Here is a 20055-nt window from a genome sequence, read left to right as displayed (position 1 = left end):
TCTGTCTCATTCTTGAGATGGGTTATCTTGATAATTGAAAACAATCTTACCATAGAGTGCTGCCAGGCAACACCGATTGGTGAGGATAGTGGTTAGCACTCACTGGGCATCCCCGCGCAGCGGATCTTAACGCTGCTGCGGGCTGCAAAATAATTTTGCCGCCATTACCTGGGAACCCTCAGGCCACGCCCACTATCGTTAGGCCACGCCCCCCACATTCCCCCTCGCCTATAAACCATGTGTATCTACTGGACCCGCAGCGGACGAGCGCAGCGGGCGCGCCTAAGGCAAGCCCGTCTGCGCCTGCTCCAGGCCCAGGGCCAGCCATGCTGCCGGTTCCCATCTCGTACAGCGGCAGGTATGGTCTAGATCGCAGCTTCTGGATTTAAGAGTGAAAATTTGCACTCCATCGGCACGGTGCAATCTTCCACTGACTAGCCCCCCCTATTTTAAATGTAACAGCTGTCCTTTCTCCCTCACTCCTCACATAAAATGTTACCATTTATCGCCAAAAATCTTTCCCACACCATACAAACCTTTTCTATGGGATTATTGAATTGTCGCTCTTTGCCATGTCACTCTAGTGACATTTGGCTGCTGCTCTCATCAGCGTCCTGGGACTTACTCTTTCTTACTGAGACATGGATCAAGGACTCTTCCAACCCAGACATTTCTCTTGCCTTGCCCCCGGGATACCGCCTCACAGGAGTAAGCCGCGAAGGCTCTAAGCCCGGAGGCGAAATCGCCGTTATCTTACAGTCTCACTTGAAGATCACGTCCAGGAATATCCCGAATTTAGGGCCCATAGAGGCACTATACTTTTCCATCTCGGATACCATCACGGCCATCTTTTCGGGGGTCCTGGTAGATAGTCCTCCTAATACCCTACAGCCTGCCATTTCTGCACTATTAGCAGTTATTGCAGATCTGTCTCTTAAACACCCGCATTTCACGGTACTGGGAGACTTTAACCATCATGTGGATGTACCTGACTGTACTCGAGCCATTCATCTTTTATATTCCATGCAAAGTTTGAACCTGACTCAAGGGGTTAGTGGCCCCACACACTCTGCAGGACACACCCTTGATCTGATTTTCTCTAACTGGATGGAGCTTAAGATTCTCCCCTCCACACCTTTGACCTGGTCTAATCACTTTCTGATCCTGTTCGAAGTGTCCCTATCCCAGCCTTCTAAGAGGGAATCTGCCATTAGAGAACAAGGCAGAAAATGGCATAAGGTCTCATTGAATGCCCTGGAGCAAACGTATAAGAGTAATTCATACTCACTCCCTGATGACCTCAATACAGCGGTATCTATATTTAATAAAGACCTCACTGCTGCCATTGAGCGAGTCGTGCCCTTGCAGACCCTCACCTCCCGCAGATCTAAACCGTCAGCTCCCTGGTTCACTCAGGAATTAAGGGAAAACCAAAGCAGGTGCAAAAAACTGGAGCACCTATGGCGCCGAACCTATGACCCGGCAGCCAAATCCCTTTATAGACTGGCTCTTAAAGAGTTTCATAAACTCAAACGCAATACTATGAGTCAACACTTCGCAGAAAAAATCATTGGCGCGAAAAACTCCACTAAGACCCTCTTCAACATTGTTAAAGAGTTCACTAATCCGGCTGCTCTGTCCGTTCCTGTCACCCCCAGCCAACTGCTCAGTGAAGGCCTATCAGATTTCTTTTCTGAAAAAATTGCCAATATTACGGCAACAATTCTTCAGAACCGCACAGAAGTAACTTTGGATCCTGACTCCTCCTGTGCTAAAGCATTTACTTCTTTTAAACTGCTGACTAAAGAGCATGCCCTGACTCTATTTCTAAAATGTAAATCAGGTTCACCCCTTGATCCAGCCCCGGCACTGATCCTGAATGACATTGCCCCTTTAGTCATTAATCCCCTGCTTGAAATCTGGAATACCTCCCTGCAATCGGGTGTTGTCCCTTCTTTATGGAAACACGCGCTGCTGATTCCTATTAAAAAAAAAGGTGGTGTCGATCCAATGTGTTTTAGCAACTACCGACCAATTTCTCTTCTCCCCAAGCCAGCCAAAGTACTCGAGAAAGCGGTACAAGAACAACTGTCCGACTATCTTGAATCAAACCTGCTGTTCCATGACTCTCAGTCAGGATTCAGGCCGGACTTCAGTACTGAATCAGCTTTACTAGAAGTGTCCGAGTCTATTCGGGAGTGCGCGGATAGGGGAGAGGAGGCCATGCTGGTCCTCCTCGACCTATCCGCAGCATTCGATACCATCTCCCATGAAATTCTGATAACACGTCTTCAGGAGGTGGGAGTTGGTGGGACCATGCTGGCCTGGGTCAAGTCTTTCCTGACGGATCGATTTTAACAAGTGATGTTGGGCTCTTTCTTTTCCACCAAGAAACCGTTGACATGGGGGGTTCCGCAGGGATCTGCTCTCAGCCCTCTCCTGTTTAACGTATATCTGAAGCCTTTGGCAAAAGTGGTAGAATCATGGGGTGTCAGAGTGATCTTCTATGCTGACGATACTCATCTTGTGTTTTCCTTTAAAGATCACTCTGAAATCTCTCTGTTAAATTTTCGCCATTGCTTGGTGAATATTGCCTCTTGAATGTCCTCAAATAACCTAAAACTAAACACGGATAAGACGGAAGTCTTATTTTTTCATCAATAATCCCCCATCTCCACTGGCCTCTGGTGGCCAGCTGAACTGGATCCTCCCCCTGTACCCGTTCAATCTGCCCGCAACCTGGGTTTCCAATTTGACTCAGCCCTCTCCTGCAAAACCCAAATTAATAAAGTCTCGGCGTCCTGTTTCGGAAAGCTCCGCATGATCAAAAAAATGATCCCTTTCCTACCACTTGATTCTTGTAAAATAGTAGTCCATGTCCTCATAACATCCCATTTGGACTACGCCAATAGTCTGTATGTGGGAGCCCCGGCCTATCTCATTAATCGACTACAGACAATACAGAATTCAGCGGACAGATTGATCTGCAATATCCCCTACCGCCACTCCATCTCTCCCCATCTTATCAAACTACACTGTCTCCCAGTGAGACTACGTATCCAATTCAAATCTCTGACCATTGCGTTTAGAGCTCTCAATGGGCGAGGCTCTGCTCACCTGAGACATAGACTGAAGCTCTCACAAGCAACGCGTCATCTCAGATCCAACCTTCTTCGCCTAATGCTTTGCCCCCGATTTCGTCTTGCGCGTACGGGAGGGAGGGCATTCTCAGTGGCCACCTCCAGACTTTGGAATCACCTGCCACTGGAACTTAGATTTCTGACATCAGAGCCACTGTTTCGAAAGAAACTTAAGACCTGGCTCTTCTCTCAGATCTAGCCCACTCTATCTCCCTGGACCTTACCGAACCTCACTAGCTGCTGTCTTCAGCGCCGGGACACCCCCGTTGGGGGTAGCTGTGCGCTCTACAAGCCTCAAAAATAAAATAAAATAAAGAAAGAAATATACCAAGAGATATGACAACAGGGAACACCGGGTCTCACTATCTTTCATAGCTGCTAGGTTTCCCTATGCCATGCTGGTCACATTCTTTCAATCTTTTTTTATTAAACTAACAGAGCATTGCAGAGGTGCTTAAGGGATGCGTTAGGCTACCCACCCGTGGGTTACTTTAAGTCATGCAGAAGCACTCCCTGCAATCAATTTCTCGATGGGTAAGTTGAATCAAAGTGCTTTTCTCTCATTTTCACTGTTTTTTCTGGCTCTTTTCACTGTTCTTTGAGTGCCTCCTCCTTGCTTTTCTTTCGTTGTCACTGCTTTCTCCTTGCTCTTCCCCATGTTTTTTGTGTGCGGCCTCCTTGCTCCCCCCCCCCCATTTTATGTGCAGCCTCACCACTCAACTCCAGACCATCACCTCTCACTTTCTCTCTTGGTTCCCACTCCTAGGGCCACCCTCCCCTTCAAACTATGCCTCATCTACTCGCAAGTTTGATTAATCTTTACATATGTTGCAATATCATGTCCCCTGAGGAAACAAATGCCTGAAAATATTTAAGTGAATGTTAGTGCTTTGGTTGAGTTGGATTTGCACTGTCAGCCTTAAAAGATGTGCTACTTGAACTTTATTTTGCTGTTCCAGTCTCAGTTTTTTTCAAATATGACTGCTAGCTTGGTGAGGAACCAGGGATCAGAGTACTTTTGTTTGCAAGGATGCCAAAAACTCTGCAAACCAATTTGCTCTAAGAAATGCCCAACCACTGCCTCAACAGTTCATGTAGAGTAGAGGTTAGGCAATGTTGGTATATTCTGCAATGGATGCAAAAGTCCTTTTTTTAACAAGGTAAAAATGATGCAGGCTCTGAATCTACCTTTCCTGAACTGCACGATAATGAGCTCACCCTCATTATGTCAACTGTGTGTACATGTTGCTTTTTCATGGCTCTACATGTCACCAGATTTATTTTGTCTGGTGAGTTCTGGTGATCATTTGGTCCATAGAGTTGCCAGTCTACTCACATATGGTTGGTTGATTGACCAGATTGATGTCCAGAAGTTTGCTGTGTCTAGCATGCTGTCTCGTGGTTCACTGTGTGTTGAGGCTGCTGTGAAATGGTACACTGTGTGTTCAAGCTGCTGAATGATGATTCATGGTTGGATCAGGCTGGTATATGATAATTCTCTGTCTGTCCAGGCTACTTCATGATTTTTCCTGGTGTGACTTGGCTTCTGTCCAAAGGCTTATTTAGTCTTAGTGAGCTGTCTGATGGTGAAATGTGACCAGGCTACTGTATGATGGTTGACAGTGTGATGTGTTTGCTATCACATGCCAATGCTGATATCACTCCGACCACTTTTATGGGTATGCTGCTGCTTGATGTTCCATATGTGCCAAGTCTTGGTTGAGTTATGCCACAATATGTTTTGAGCTAGCCCAGCACATGTTATCTTTTAAAATGTACTTTAGTATAGCTTGAAGAATGCGTGGGGGTATTTAAGAGGCTGTGTGGTGCATATTTGCAGAAGCAGTATTTAAATTGGGCTAGATTGGCTTGGGGATGGGCAGTTGAGGCTAAAATGAGTTGTATTAGGGCAGCCTCTGGGTAGCTTGGACTACAATCATATGGTTAATTAAAAACGATACTGAAGGGAGGTCTTTAAGCACATAATTGTTTGGAAGAGTATCATGAAGGAGCATGTGAATCAACAGTTTAGAGGATAAATAGACTCTGGATGGCATGACAAGAATAACATACAATCTGGGTACTGCAATACATAGTACATTTCTTGAGATGGAACATAATGGAATGGGAGAATACTCATGGACATGTCATTACTTTTCAAATAGTTACAGTTGTGTAAGGAGTTCACTGTCTCCCACATTTGAAGACGTCCAACCTTCAGTGGTGTATGAATATGCATCAAGTGTTATCGAGGAAAGCCCTCTTAAATTCATTGTGATCTGAAGACATAGCCTAGTACGCCAATGCCTTAAACATCTTTCATATCATAATAACTTGCAGTGTCTGTTCTAATCTTCCCAGGTTTAAACCACTCTACATTCCTATTCAACGATGATTGTGTAGTGGGGGGAACTTTATACAATTTGGAAATAGGGCGCCTGAATGTTTAAACTGGACATTAGAAGCACATCAGAATTTCACCCCTTACTTTCTAAGTGATGGAGGATAATGCCATGAACACAGGATGCCAAAGTTCTGATTCATCTGTAGAACAAATCGAGATAAGTCAAGATAACTTAATTAATTATAGAGGCAGATAAACGTGGTCAGATGCTTTTATCCAATAAGTCCCTCTCCACCTCTGCCACTATGTACTTAATTAATTCACTGAGTCGCAGTGTAGGACATGTGCATCAATCCTCATAATGCTGCCTTTAGCCTTCACCCCTTCTACGTCAAAAAATTGGGTACTGATAATTGAAAAATGTTCTTTTTATACAGAATGAATGAGAAAATGAGCAACAGAACACCATGTATCTCCTCTACAGCACCAATCACAAGAACACCCCAAATATGCCAACTTTATACCCTTGCACAACCAGTCTAGGAACAAGAGCACAAAGTCTAGCAAACTATCACACATATATCCCAGCCTATCATGAGTTTGAGTTCAAAAGGTGAATGGGCAATAAAGATGCCTTTAATGTCTTTAAATTTTGTTTTCAGCTAGTCACAAGTTCTATGTGTTTAAGAATACAGGGCAAATGTCAGGCAGTAATGACTGACACATTTTTGCATATTCCTTTAATATGTGGATTGGTATTCACAACATTTTCTAACTTTGTAGTAAAAGACGGAATAGTAAAGTGGACTAGTTGACAGTCTTGTTGTGGTGATAAAGGGCTTGTGAAAACAAAGGCTGTAAGCTGTCATTTTGTTTGTAGCACACAATAGCTTTTAAATACTTGCAAATGAACTGTGTACATTTCAAAACATATCAGCAGTTAGGAAACCACAAATGGACCACTTGTTTGTAATTCAGAAATGTGCTGGAAACAGAGTTTTAATGGGTTCAAAACAATCAAGACACTTTACTTGGCTATGTTCAAATGATAAATATTTTCTGAAACCACATTTCCACACATTATTGTTTATGCACTATATAGGTTTATCAGTAAAACTGCATGTTGGCATTTTGCTGCTATTTCAATGGAAAATATTATGTATTAATAGACAATGCCTCCTTCTGATGTACAATAATGCCTCAACAACATATACAGTTTCTAGTCTGTAGCACACTTCTGTGCATCAGTGAGAATCTGTAGTTTACAGCTCACAGAAATAAAATGGCCAAATCACCATACTATGTCCAATATACAGGTAAACTAATGATGGCTGATATATGGCCAGCCAGGGCATTATATAGCAATGTCAACTCCCATCTAACCCTTCTGCCCCACAATAATACCAACAACACTCAGCAGGCTGCTGCCAGTTATAGTTCATGCAGGCTGGTTAATAACTCAATTTTTCTGCTTAATGTTCTTACCCTCACGCAAGACATGTCTGCTGTGGGTCTTATTTATCACTCATTACTGTACCAGCTCCTAAACCATTCATAACCAGCTGAACAGACTTGGAATACCCGAAGAAATCTGACACATACAGCTGTCCACTCAGCAGAATCCACTCTAATCCACCACTGCAGGTCCCAATTAGATACATTCTATGTGTGCTGCTTTACATCTCACATTAGCACTCAGATTTGAGATGCTAGTGATGGAGCAGATATGTTATCTTTCATCTTTGTACGACAACTTTGCATAAGAAATGGTTTGTGACAACTATTTTACATGTTAAAGACCAAGGGCTAGATGTAGGTAATTCGTATTTACCGATTCATAAATACCGAATTTTACCGATTCGGTATTTATGAATCGGTAAATATGAAGGGGGGAGATGTAGGTATTTCTAGAAATTGAAATATCGAATCGTTAATATTCGGTATTTACCGATTCGGTAAATACCGAATCGGTATTTCCTATTGATTCCTATGGGCTGTGAAGCCCATAGGAATCAATGGGAAATACCGATTCGGTAATTACCGAATCGGTAAATACCGATTCCTGCCAGGGTGCAGGGGGTTTCACTTTGACACCCTCTAGCACCCCAAATACAGGCATGTGTGCCATGTGGCACACAGACATGCCCTAAGGGCATGTCTGTCTGTCACATGGCATAGGTGTGCATGCACACATGTGCATGCACACCTGGATTCGGTATTTTATCACCCAATTGAATTGGGTGGTAAAATACCGAATCTGAAAGGCCTTTGGGACTCATAAGAGTCCCACCTACATTTGGATTTACCGAATCGGTAAAATGACCGATTCTGTAAAATAAAGGACCCTACATGCCAATTTCTAAATACCGGTCGGTAACGGCCGAAATCGGCCGTTACCGACCGGTATTTGGGCTCCTAGATCTGGCCCCAAGGGCCATATGTATCATAGTTCCGTTTTGCGAATTCTAAATAGCGATTTTTAAGGAATCGCTATTTAGAATTCGCAAAACGGTATGTATGTAAAAAATCGCTTCTTTTTAGCGATTCCTTAACATTCCTAATTTGCGATTAGCAAATTGCTAATCGCAAATTACCCATTCATTTCTATGGGCCAGGAGGCCCATAGGAATGAAGGGGAAATTTGCGATTAGCAATTTGCTAATCGCAAATTAGGAATATTTTCAAGGGTGCAGGGGTGTCTCAAGAACATCCTGCTGCACCCCTGAAAATGACATGTGGGGGCATATGGCGCACATACATGCCCTAAGGGCATGTATGAGTGTCATATGGCACCTTTTGTTTTTTTGAAAATAGCTTTTTTTAAAGAATTAGCAACTTACCACCAACTAGAAGTTGGTGGTAATTTGCGAATCCTTATGGGCATTTTTGAAATATTTTTTCTTTGATACATTGCATTTAAGGAATCGCACGATTTGCGATTCCTTAAGTGCAATCGCAAAATAAGGAATAGCAAATTTTCCTTATTTTGCAGCAAAAATGTTACCTACATACCATTTTGCAAATTAGCATTCGCAAAGGCCGAAATTCGGCGAATTTCGGCCTTTGCGAATGCTAATTAGCTTGATACATATGGCCCAAAGTGTGTAGTTTCCATGTTTCAATAAACGCACAAATTAAGTTCTGATTTAGATACTGCTTCGTGAAAGCATGAAGAATGTTAGAAGTAGATCTTTGATAACACCTAACAGTTAATAAGTTGATGTGAAATTTGACTTTCGGTGATAAGTGTTCCAATGTTTAGATAAATGTGACAAATAAACGATAAACCAGGGAATTTTAATGCAAGAACAAAGCTGCTTCATGTGTTAGGAACACTGATAATAACACTAGAATGTGTAACGTGAGCACTGACATTGACAAGAAAAGTGATTGTTAAATGTTACGCGCATTATAAATCCTAAATAAATAAATAAATGTCATAATTTGCACTTCGTGAAAGATCATTTTAGGTGTGCTCTTAAATACTGAATGATGCATTAACATATAACGTGCAAAAGAGATTTACACAATTATATGTGAAATGATAGTGAGTATTAAAGTATTATGAGTACCCTATACTTACATGAATTAATTGCAAATTATAATAGAATGATATTAATGCTGTTAATTGAAGAATTAATGCACCATTCTATGTAGTGTGAGATTCAAATTTTAGACCAAATTTATCGTGCATGAGCTGTATTTCATGAAGGTTTCAAACCTTGCTTCCTTTCCTAGTATGAACTTATGAACTGAATAGTCTGAAGCCTATGGGAACTTTTCATGAAGTTTCCACTTGTGTTCCAGCACTCCATTGTCCTCTTTCACGTTTGTAGCTTACTTGACTAGACTTGCAACAAAAGTGCTATTTCCTAGAGCAATGCTTGAGCATTGAATGACAAGAGATGAGAAATTGTGAGTAATGAATTACTTAATTCTTCCAGATTTGTAAACTTTTTATGAAACAAGATCCCGTTCCCGAGCAAAAGACACATTTTTGTTATCAAAAAGGCAATCCAAAAAAGTATCAGTCGAAATCTTGTATGCTAGTATTCTATCTGGTATCTGATTGCGACCTGAGCACTCTCCTCAATAAGATATATATATATAGACAAAACGCGTTTACTGGAACACAAGTAACTTCAAGATATTTGCCTATACGCTTGACTGCTTCTCCTGGGATACAAGTCGTACTAAGACCCATGCTGAATCGGACTCCTTATAGGTTTTAATAACACACAGAAGATACCAAGGTTCTTTAAACAGTACTGTAGTCAGCACTCAATTGTGGTGTCCAGACCAAAGCATACCAAAAGGTTATTAGAAAAGTTCCAAAGGAGAGAGAAATGAGAGAACAAAGAAAAGAATACCCATCAGCCCACCCATTGGCGGAGTTTCATCATCTGGGTTTTTTTTTAAATGGAAACTGGTATCCGCTAGACACCTCATCAGAGTGCTTCTTGAGGATTGCTAGTATCGGATCCTCCAGTGAGACCAAAAGCCAATAGGTGAGAGTAGTAGGCTGAAGGGACAAGTTGCAGTGCTCATAAAGTGTGAAAAGTATGAAAAAATATAGAGTGATGATTCTAAAAATGCCTGTTTTAATGTCTAAGGATACTTTATTAGATGTGACCATCAAAACGGCATGATTAAAAACAGAGTGAAGATAGTATGTAAGGAATTACTATCCATCATAGATTTTTATTGGTCGACATGTTTCAGCCTCAACAGGCTTTCATCTGGACCTATGATGTGCACTACTGCAACACTTAACACGAACCGTGATAAACAATGTAGACCTACCAGTATTTGTAACTTTAAGGCAGTCTCATATCGTAATATCAAGACCTCTCCTAGGGAACAGGAAACAAAAAAAGGGGATATACACAGAACAGAGCAAATATCAAAATTTATGAAAAGCATCTGATGTGTTATACTAGATGTCTCCAACTATGGTATATTGCACTCACCCATATGTGAAGGGGAGAAGACCTCACCTCGCCTGGCACTCGCTCAGGACAAAGAGGCCACGCTCTGGATCAGGGTGAAAACATGAAAAAATAAATATATATATAACATGTATACACTTTGCCAAAATGTGCATAATCCATTAATAATATGACTCCAAATTGAAAGTGACATAAGGCAGAACTACAGAACAAATGGTGTCAAGGTTCTTCATTAGTGACATTCTCCCTAAGTACTCATTTTATGATTTGAAAAGATCTCTTGTGTATCTCTCCGAGCCTCTCTAGACATCCATGAACTCAAGAAGAGTATGTCCAATCAAGATGTGCATGTCTGACATCAGTATTAAAGTGTAGAATTTAACAGAAAGCACACCTCGTAAATATAGAACTAAGTTCTGAATGAATAGAGATCAACAAACCAAAGCGACAGAGCCTTCACTCACCTTTCCGTCGTTACCTCAGTCTGGCATCTGAGCCGAGGGGAAGGTAGCGAGACTGTTTGAAGCTGTAGGTTATAACGACCATGGGCGGACAGAGATAGGTAACCCTCCATGTTTTTTAACGATGCAATGATTGGATTATCATTCACACCGGAAAACGGAAGCATCAAGCCCGTGGTGCCATCAGGAAACCACGGGGCGGAAACGAACCAGTCTGAAACCCCACTGTTCCGTCTAGACCGAGACAGAGAACGGGACCATATGCGGACCAGAGTGGAAACCCTCCTCGTTTACGTGAACGTGCATTGATTGGTTGATAGCACAAACCGGAAACCGCGAGGCGGAAACGAACCAGTCCGAAAGCCCACTGTTCCGTATAGACAGAGAAAGGGACCATATGCGGACCAGAGTGGAAACCCTCCTGGTTTGCGAGAACGTGCACTGATTGGTTGATAGCACAAACCGGAAACCGGACAGGGAGCATGAGTAGGCCTATTTGTAACTGCCCTTCCGACTGGATGCCTTGTCCAAACCGGAAACCAGATGTCAGACCATAGATCGTTAAAACATCTTTACATAGCTCCATGCATGTTATCATTACAAAGTGGCGCATAAGTGGCTTCCCAGACCGAATATGACTTTTAAACCACCTGCAGATGTGAACTAATTAAGAATAGACTAACATGTAGTGGAGTTTTTGGAAGCGGGCCAGTGGGCAACACCCTGGAGACAAACATGCACCCTCTCTTGCGTGTTTTAGTATTTGCTGATTTTATTGGTTCCTCCAGACAACGGGAACAGAAACAAAAGCCAAGAAACAAAAGCAAGAAAAGGGGAAAAGAGAACTACTGTCCTATGCATTCCCAATCGTATTGTTGTTTAGCTGATTTGTGAATTTCTAGTTTTGCATCCACAGCAAGAAGTAGTGTCATGTTGAACAGTCTATCTGAATATGAACCTGTACATTGTGATTTAGTATCTAATGAGGAAGATAACGCTCATGGTGGGCTGAATTCATCCGTGGCACCAGTGACCGCTATAAGGACAATGTCCACCGCGATATGTTGCGACAATTACTGGTGAGGTTGATAAGAAGGAAATATTATAGCTGCAACCACGGTATGTCATCGTTCAGCCCCTTGGTATCACATTTAAGTTTAAAGATCCATTTTTGTTCCTTTCTGAACAAAAATTGGGAGATGTCCCTCGCATGTGGGGGTATGAATGGCTGCTCCAATACTAGCCATTCCAAATCGTCAGCAGAGTGTCAGAGCAATTTCTTCAAATTGCTCTGACAAATCGGATTTTCGAATCCAAGCCGGAGATTTATCCAACAAACTCAAGCAACGACTTTATCCGAGTGATTTGATAAAAAAATCTTGTAAGAGGGCCTCCAACAATCATCGAGAGGCATTACTCACACCTCCTGTTGAAAAACCTCCTCTTGACAGACTAGCTTGTGTCACTACTTTCAGCACTTCCTCCACGATGATCCAGAAGATCATCAGACACAATTGGCGTATTCTGAACACTGCAGGTGACAATATTCCCATGCCACTCTTCTCTTTTAAAAGAAGTGCCAACCTGAGAGATGAACTTGTTCACACTAGACCAAGATATACCATCCATGATACCACACCCACATTGTGGAATCTTCCTCCGGTGCAAGGACATCACCCATGTGGCAACTGCTCTGTGTGCCCACAGACTAAAAAAACACTATCGGTAGATATTGGTACACTACGCCCCTGGGTGTTGAAACGACACACGAACTGCAACAGCGAAAAGGTTATCTATCAGATTACCTGCCCCTGTGCCCTTCGCTATATAGGCATGACGACAAGGAAGATTAAATTAAGAATACAGGAACATAAAAGCACCATTAGGTGCAACAAACAAGCAACCCGGATGACCAATCATTTTCTCACAAATGAAACACTCTGCTGACGATTTGGAATGGCTAGTATTGGAGCAGCCATTCATACCCCCACATGTGAGGGACATCTCCCAATTTTTGTTCAGAAAGGAACAAACATGGATCTTTAAACCTAAATGTGATACAGAGGGGCTGAACGATGACATACCATGGTTGCAGCTATAATATTTCCTTCTTATCCAGCTCACCAGTAATTGTCGCAACATATCGCGGTGGACGTTGTCCTTATAGCGGTCATTGGTGCCACGGATGAATACAGCCCACCTTGAGCGTTATCTTCCTCATTAGATACTAAATCACAATGTACAGGTTCATATTCAGATAGACTGTTCAACATGACACTACTGCTTGCTGTGGATGCAAAACTAGAAATTCACAAATCAGCTAAACAACAATACGATTGGGAATACATAGGACAGTAGTTCTCTTTTCCCCTTTTCTTGCTTTTGTTTCTTGGCTTTTGTTTCTGTTCCCGTTGTCTGGAGGAACCAATAAAATCAGCAAATACTAAAACACGCAAGAGAGGGTGCATGTTTGTCTCCAGGGTGTTGCCCTCTGGCCCGCTTGCAAAAACTCCACTACATGTTAGTCTATTCTTAATTAGTTCACATCTGCAGGTGGTTTAAAAGTCATATTCGGTCTGGGAAGCCACTTATGCGCCACTTTGTAATGATAACATGCATGGAGCTATGTAAAGATGCTTTAACAATCTATGGTCTGACATCTGGTTTCCGGTTTGGACAAGGCATCCAGTCGGAAGGGCAGTTACAAATAGGCCTACTCATGCTCCCTGTCCGGTTTCCGGTTTGTGCTATCAACCAATCAGTGCACACTCACGCAAACCAGGAGGGTTTCCACTCTGGTCCGCATATGGTCCTTTTCTCTGTCTATACGGAACAGTGGGCTTTCGGACTGGTTCGTTTCCGCCTCGCGGTTTCCGGTTTGTGCTATCAACCAATCAGTGCACGTTCACGTAAACGAGGAGGGTTTCCACTCTGGTCCGCATATGGTCCCGTTCTCTGTCTCGGTCGAGACGGAACAGTGGGGTTTCAGACTGGTTCGTTTCCGCCCCGTGGTTTCCTGATGGCACCATGGGCTTGATGCTTCCGTTTTCCGGTGTGAATGATAATCCAATCATTGCATCGTTAGAAAACATGGAGGGTTCCCTATCTGGTCCGCCCATGGTCGTTATAACCTACAGCTTCAAACAGTCTGCTACCTTCCCCTCGGCTCAGATGCCAGACCGAGGTAACGACGGAAAGGTGAGTGAAGGCTCTGTCGCTTTGGTTTGTTGATCTCTATTCATTCAGAACTTAGTTCTATATTTACGAGGTGTGCTTTCTGTTAAATTCTACACTTTAATACTGATGTCAGACATGCACATCTCGATTGGACATACTCTTCTTGAGTTCATGGATGTCTAGAGAGGCTTGGAGAGATACACAAGAGATCTTTTCAAATCATAAAATGAGTACTTAGGGAGAATGTCACTAATGAAGAGGCTTGACACCATTTGTTCTGTAGTTCTGCCTTATGTCATTTCAATTTGGAGTCACATTATTAATGGATTATGCACATTTTGGCAAAGTGTATACATGTTATATATATATATATTTTTTTTTCATGTTTTCACCATGATCCAGAGCGTGGCCTCTTTGTCCTGAGCGAGTGCCAGGCGAGGTGAGGTCTTCTCCCCTTCACATATGGGTGAGTGCAATATACCATAGTTGGAGACATCTAGTATAACACATCAGATGCTTTTCATTAATTTTGATATTTGCTCTGTTCTGTGTATATCCCCTTTTTTTGTTTCCTGTTCCCTAGGAGAGGTCTTGATATTACGATATGAGACTGCCTTAAAGTTACAAATACTGGTAGGTCTACATTGTTTATCAAGGTTCGTGTTAAGTGTTGCAGTAGTGCACATCATAGGTCCTGATGAAAGCCTGTTGAGGCTGAAACATGTCGACCAATAAAAATCTATGATGGATAGTAATTCCTTACATACTATCTTCACTCTGTTTTTAATCATGCCGTTTTGATGGTCACATCTAATAAAGTATCCTTAGACATTAAAACAGGCATTTTTAGAATCATCACTCTATATTTTTTCATACTTTTCACACTTTATGAGCACTGCAACTTGCCCCTTCAGCCTACTACTCTCACCTATTGGCTTTTGGTCTCACTGGAGGATCCGATACTAGCAATCCTCAAGAAACACTCTGATGAGGTGTCTAGCGGATACCAGTTTCCATTTAAAAAAAAACCAGATGATGAAGCTCCACCAATGGGTGGGCTGATGGGTATTCTTTTCTTTGTTCTCTCATTTCTCTCTCCTTTGGAACTTTTCTAATAACCTTTTGCTATGCTTTGGTCCGGACACCACAATTGAGTGCTGACTACAGTACTGTTTAAAGACCCTTGGTATCTTTCGTGTGTTATTATATTGTTCAGTTGGGGGACAAGATACAAGCAGGTCTATAAATACTAACTCCCCTTGGACCCCTCTCATATTTTGTTTTCAGTACTTATAGGTTTTGCCTGGATTCTGGAAGAATCTTTCGAATTCACGTTTGCCCTGAGGAAGTCGCTGGGCGATAAACCCAAGACAAAACACGTGTTGGCTACACTACATTGTGGGATTTGCCAATCTGCTGTCATGAGCCTTGTGTAAAACATCTACGGTTGTGAACAGGATGAGAAAATAAAGAATAAAGAAGAATACGAGCATACAAGATTTGGACTGATACCTTTTTTGCATTGCCTTTTCGATAACATACATTTGTCTTTTGCTCAGGAACGGGATCTTGTTTCATATTTGTTCTTTGTGTATCTTTGGTCACAGAAGATCTTTTGGATACGTGGGTGGCCGTCTTCTGCTGTTCCCTCGAGCATTCCCTAAGATACTATTGGAATTTTGATTATAATAATGGTATTGTGCAAAGTCTGACCTGGCCACACTCCAAAGTCACATTGTAAACTTTTTACTTACTACATCATTTCATCCTATCAAGAGTGACCAATGAGACAGAGTGGTCCAACAAATTTGGTGATGTCAATGGGTGTAAAGCTGGAATCTATGAAGTATAACTGCCTACATTTTGACCTATGGGGGGGTCACACCTTTACCCCACTTGTGGTACAGAGACTGACTATTTGGGACTTCCAGAACAACGTGAACTGTGACCAAATACTGTTTTTGGTGATGGTCGGCATGCTATCGTAGTGGAACCTTTTTGGTTGAAAGCGTTCATAACAGAGCAGCTGTGGCATTGATGCTGCAGTACAGAAGCATACCATTTTGTCTATGAACTGGAATTGGTCATTCAATAATCGCTGATCTTTTCCTTGAGGGTTGGTATGAGACTTGACTAATTTCTCTATTAATTGATTTTCCTTAGAATATAATCTCCCTCGGCTGAGGAAGGTAGTTCTCTTAAATCTGGATCTCGCAGCATTTGCAAATGCTTATTAAACCTGATCTAATTTAAAATTAAAGCTGTATGCTAATCCTTTGATACTTTAACAGAATATATTATGTTAAAATACTCTGCAGATTCTGCCTCATTTATTTAGTTCTGGCTAAAGTCAAAATTGATTTGATTGATCACCAAATTAAGAGTGGGTTTACATGGAGATTGCCTCTGCTATTGAACGTTTGCAATTATTTATTCCATGTCCTCATATGATAATTACGCATACTCTAAATATTCCAGTCCCTTTCATCACAGAACAAGATCCATCAGAAGACCAAGGAGATTTGATATGGTAGCTGAGGTTATTCGGGGACTAGAGAAAATAAATTAAATAAAGTATTTTATGAGGCCCAACACATTAACGCTAGCAACAAATTCTATCCAAGCGGATCTTCCCTACCACAAATGCTTGCCGAGGACCATGAATTGTAAACAAAATATCAGACTGGACAACCCAGTGCAGTAACCAAATAAATAGATTATGACCATATGAAATACCACAAAAAGACCTGCACAGTTGCTCAAAGCTGCACGCATACCAAAACACTGCGAAGTGCACGATTGTCTCAAATTAATATAAACTTATTTTGACTTGCACTTATGTTGGGTGTCAATTTTCTTACTTATATATTATTGCGCAATCTCCTCTGATGTGTCTGTAAATCGTTCGCTGCAGCAGCTTTTTAACTGATAAACAATAGCTAGATGACAGCAGATGTGTTGTGGTTCAGTGGATCGGTTGAGCCAGCTGTGAAGACTACGTGGGGTATCCCACCCTGCAATGAAGAGTGATGACCAGAGGGAGGAGGGGCACCAATATTACTAAATCGATGTGGGTGGTCACCGTCTTCCTCTGGAGACTCGGCATATGTCTCTTATCCTGATGCCTTAGGAAAGATCAGTTTTATCGGGGCATCTTGAAGGCACAGCTTGTAAGTATACTGATGTTAGAAGGAATGGAGGGAGAGTGCTAGATTGAACATTATTAAAAATGACTACTTGCATCTACACAATGTTGCAGCTTGCGATGACTGCATCGGGAGGAAGAGGAGGAAGAAGGGGATTGTGGAGCCGGGGACATAAGGGATGCAAAATCGTGTATTCTTTTCTTTGCGTTAAAAGAAAAAACATCAGACAAAAATGCCAGCAGGATAGTGATATGAGCACAACATTGTCCCTCGGTGAGAAAGTTTCTGTTAAAGCCAGTTTCCTGCAAAAATGATGGAATATGTTTGCATTTTCGAAGAAAAAAATTATGCAAAATGTTTACCATTTTTGTCAAATTTGGCTATTCCACGAATTTAGTCTGTGTAATGTAAATTTCACTCATGCCTAGCTGATGAGCCTTATTAAGTACAATGGTCCTATGGTTTCACCCTACAAGATCATTTAAATGAATTTTCACAAGAATCATTCCAAATTAGTGATTTGTGGTTGTAATTATTGAAGGACGTAAACATTACCGGCCCTCATTTATCAATTTTTGCGTTAGGGCAGTGTTGCAGGCCTTCCTGCTGTGCTGCCCTACTGCACAAGAAAAGGTCAGGAATGAGCCGTATCTATCAGATACGGCGCATTTCTGTCCTTTTCCCCTGCGCTGGCGCTTAATGGGCTGGCGTGTGCCAATGCAGGCACCTTTGCACCATGGTTTGGAATACAACAATAGAATCCGTAAGTAACCATTAGAAAATTACAACTGCCTACATAATACTTACCGGTGAGCGAACTCTCATCCGATAAGAAGGACTGTATAAGGAAATCATGCATGAATATAACTAAAAATAGTTAAGGAGCAGTGGTAACAAGATTAAGAACTACATTAATCAAGTATCATAAGGTAAAATGTCCAAAAATAAAACAATAAAATAACGTAAATAAAGTAGTCACTGTTGTCATTAGGTAGAAATGTAAAAAGTACTAAAGTTCTTAGGCACTTAGGGCCATATGTAGGTAGCTAAATACTGGTCGGTAACGGCCGAAATTCGGTACATTTACCGTTACCGACCGGTATTTAGGCAATTGAGATGTAGGAGTCCAAAAATAATGACTCTGTAAATATGAATCGGTAAATACCGATTCATCATTACCGAATCCAAAATTACCGATTCGGAATTACCGATTTCTTATTTACCGAATCGGTAAATAAGAAACGGTAAAAAGTAGAAAAGAGATGTAGGTAAATTTGGTAATACCGAATTTCAAGAAATTCAGTATTTTAGAGTCGGTAGTTAATACTGACTGAAAGCAGGTGGTAATCAGCCACGTGGTATATAAGCAATCCCAAAATGCAACAGTGTGATCACTATGGCGGCTTTCTATGTGATTGCAAGGCGGCTACGTCTACAGTCAGCAGGAGTGAGGATCTGGAGACGGGAGGAGTGCATTTACAGACAGAGCATCACACTCTTCCAACAGACTGAGGCTGAGATCAATGAAAGGTACAGGCCACACCCCCACACCATCTTGGACTTGATAAGGGACCTGCACCCACTCCTTGAGCACCCAACACCAAGGGCGCACACCATACCACCACATGTGCAGGTGCTCTGTAGACTACATCTCCTCGCATCTGGCAGTTACCAGGAGGGGATAGCTGCGGTAGGTGGGGTGTCTCAGAGTTGCCTGTCCCGTTTCTTTAGAAAGTTCCTGGATGCCATGATGCAGAGAATGCATCACTACATCAGCTTCCCACACACACAAGCGGAACTGCTGAAAACCAAGACAGACTTCTACCAGATGGCACAGTTCCCGCATATCATAGGCTGTATTGATGGCACACACATTCCAATCTGCCAACCAGCAGCCACTGAGTATATTTACAGGAAGAGAAATTCCACCCACTCCATAAATGTGCAGGTAATCTGCGAAGCTGGCAACATAATCACTGACATTGTGGCCAAATTTCCTGGGAGCACCCACGATTCATACATCTTCCAGAACAGTGGGATTTACACATGCCTGACTGCAGGAGAATTTGGAGAAGGATACCTGCTAGGTAAATCACTGTGACACTCTCTTATACTAACTGCAGATGAATGTGTATTGGTATATGTGACTAATGGCACTCTCTTTCTCACCTAGGCGATAGTGCATATGCCGTGCGGTCCTTCATCCTCACCCCCTACCTAAACCTATCAACCCCGAGTGAGAGACGATACAATGTGGCACACAAATCAACTCGCAATGTTGTGGAGCGCACATTTGGACTATTGAAAAGCAGGTTCCGCTGCCTCCAAAAAAAGCGGAGGTGCACGTCAGTCAGTACACACCCATCATCTGCTGCAAAATCATTGAAATTTGTGCAATGCTGCACAACCTTGCCACAAAGAAAGGTACAGAAGTGGAATTAACAGATTATGAGGACCATGATGATGAATTTGCACAGCCAGAGCCCAACGCAGCAGAAGTGCCACCAGCAAAAGATGGGAGACAGAGACGGGCAGAGATCACACGCAACTACTTTTAAGTAAGTAAGGAGACACAGCCAGTTGTTGAATGTAATGACGTAGTTTAATTTCTGGGCACTACACCACAACACAATTCTGCACTTTGTCACATCCATAGTAGGAAGTAATGGGTCACTCCACCCAATACTGTCCTGAAAGTGTGGGCTGCATCACCGTCTGCGCCCACGCACAACAGTGCTGGATGGCATTGACTGACTTTCTTCACTGGCTGTGGTACCAGTGGCGGCCCCATGCCGTCTGCTGCTCCTTCGGGTGTCTGTGACGGGGGGGTAATGCTGC

Source organism: Lissotriton helveticus, chromosome 7, assembly GCF_964261635.1.
Source record: "Lissotriton helveticus chromosome 7, aLisHel1.1, whole genome shotgun sequence".
NCBI lineage: Eukaryota > Metazoa > Chordata > Amphibia > Caudata > Salamandridae > Lissotriton > Lissotriton helveticus.
The sequence above is the reverse complement of the archived record's forward strand: the minus strand, read 5'-3'. Positions refer to the sequence as shown.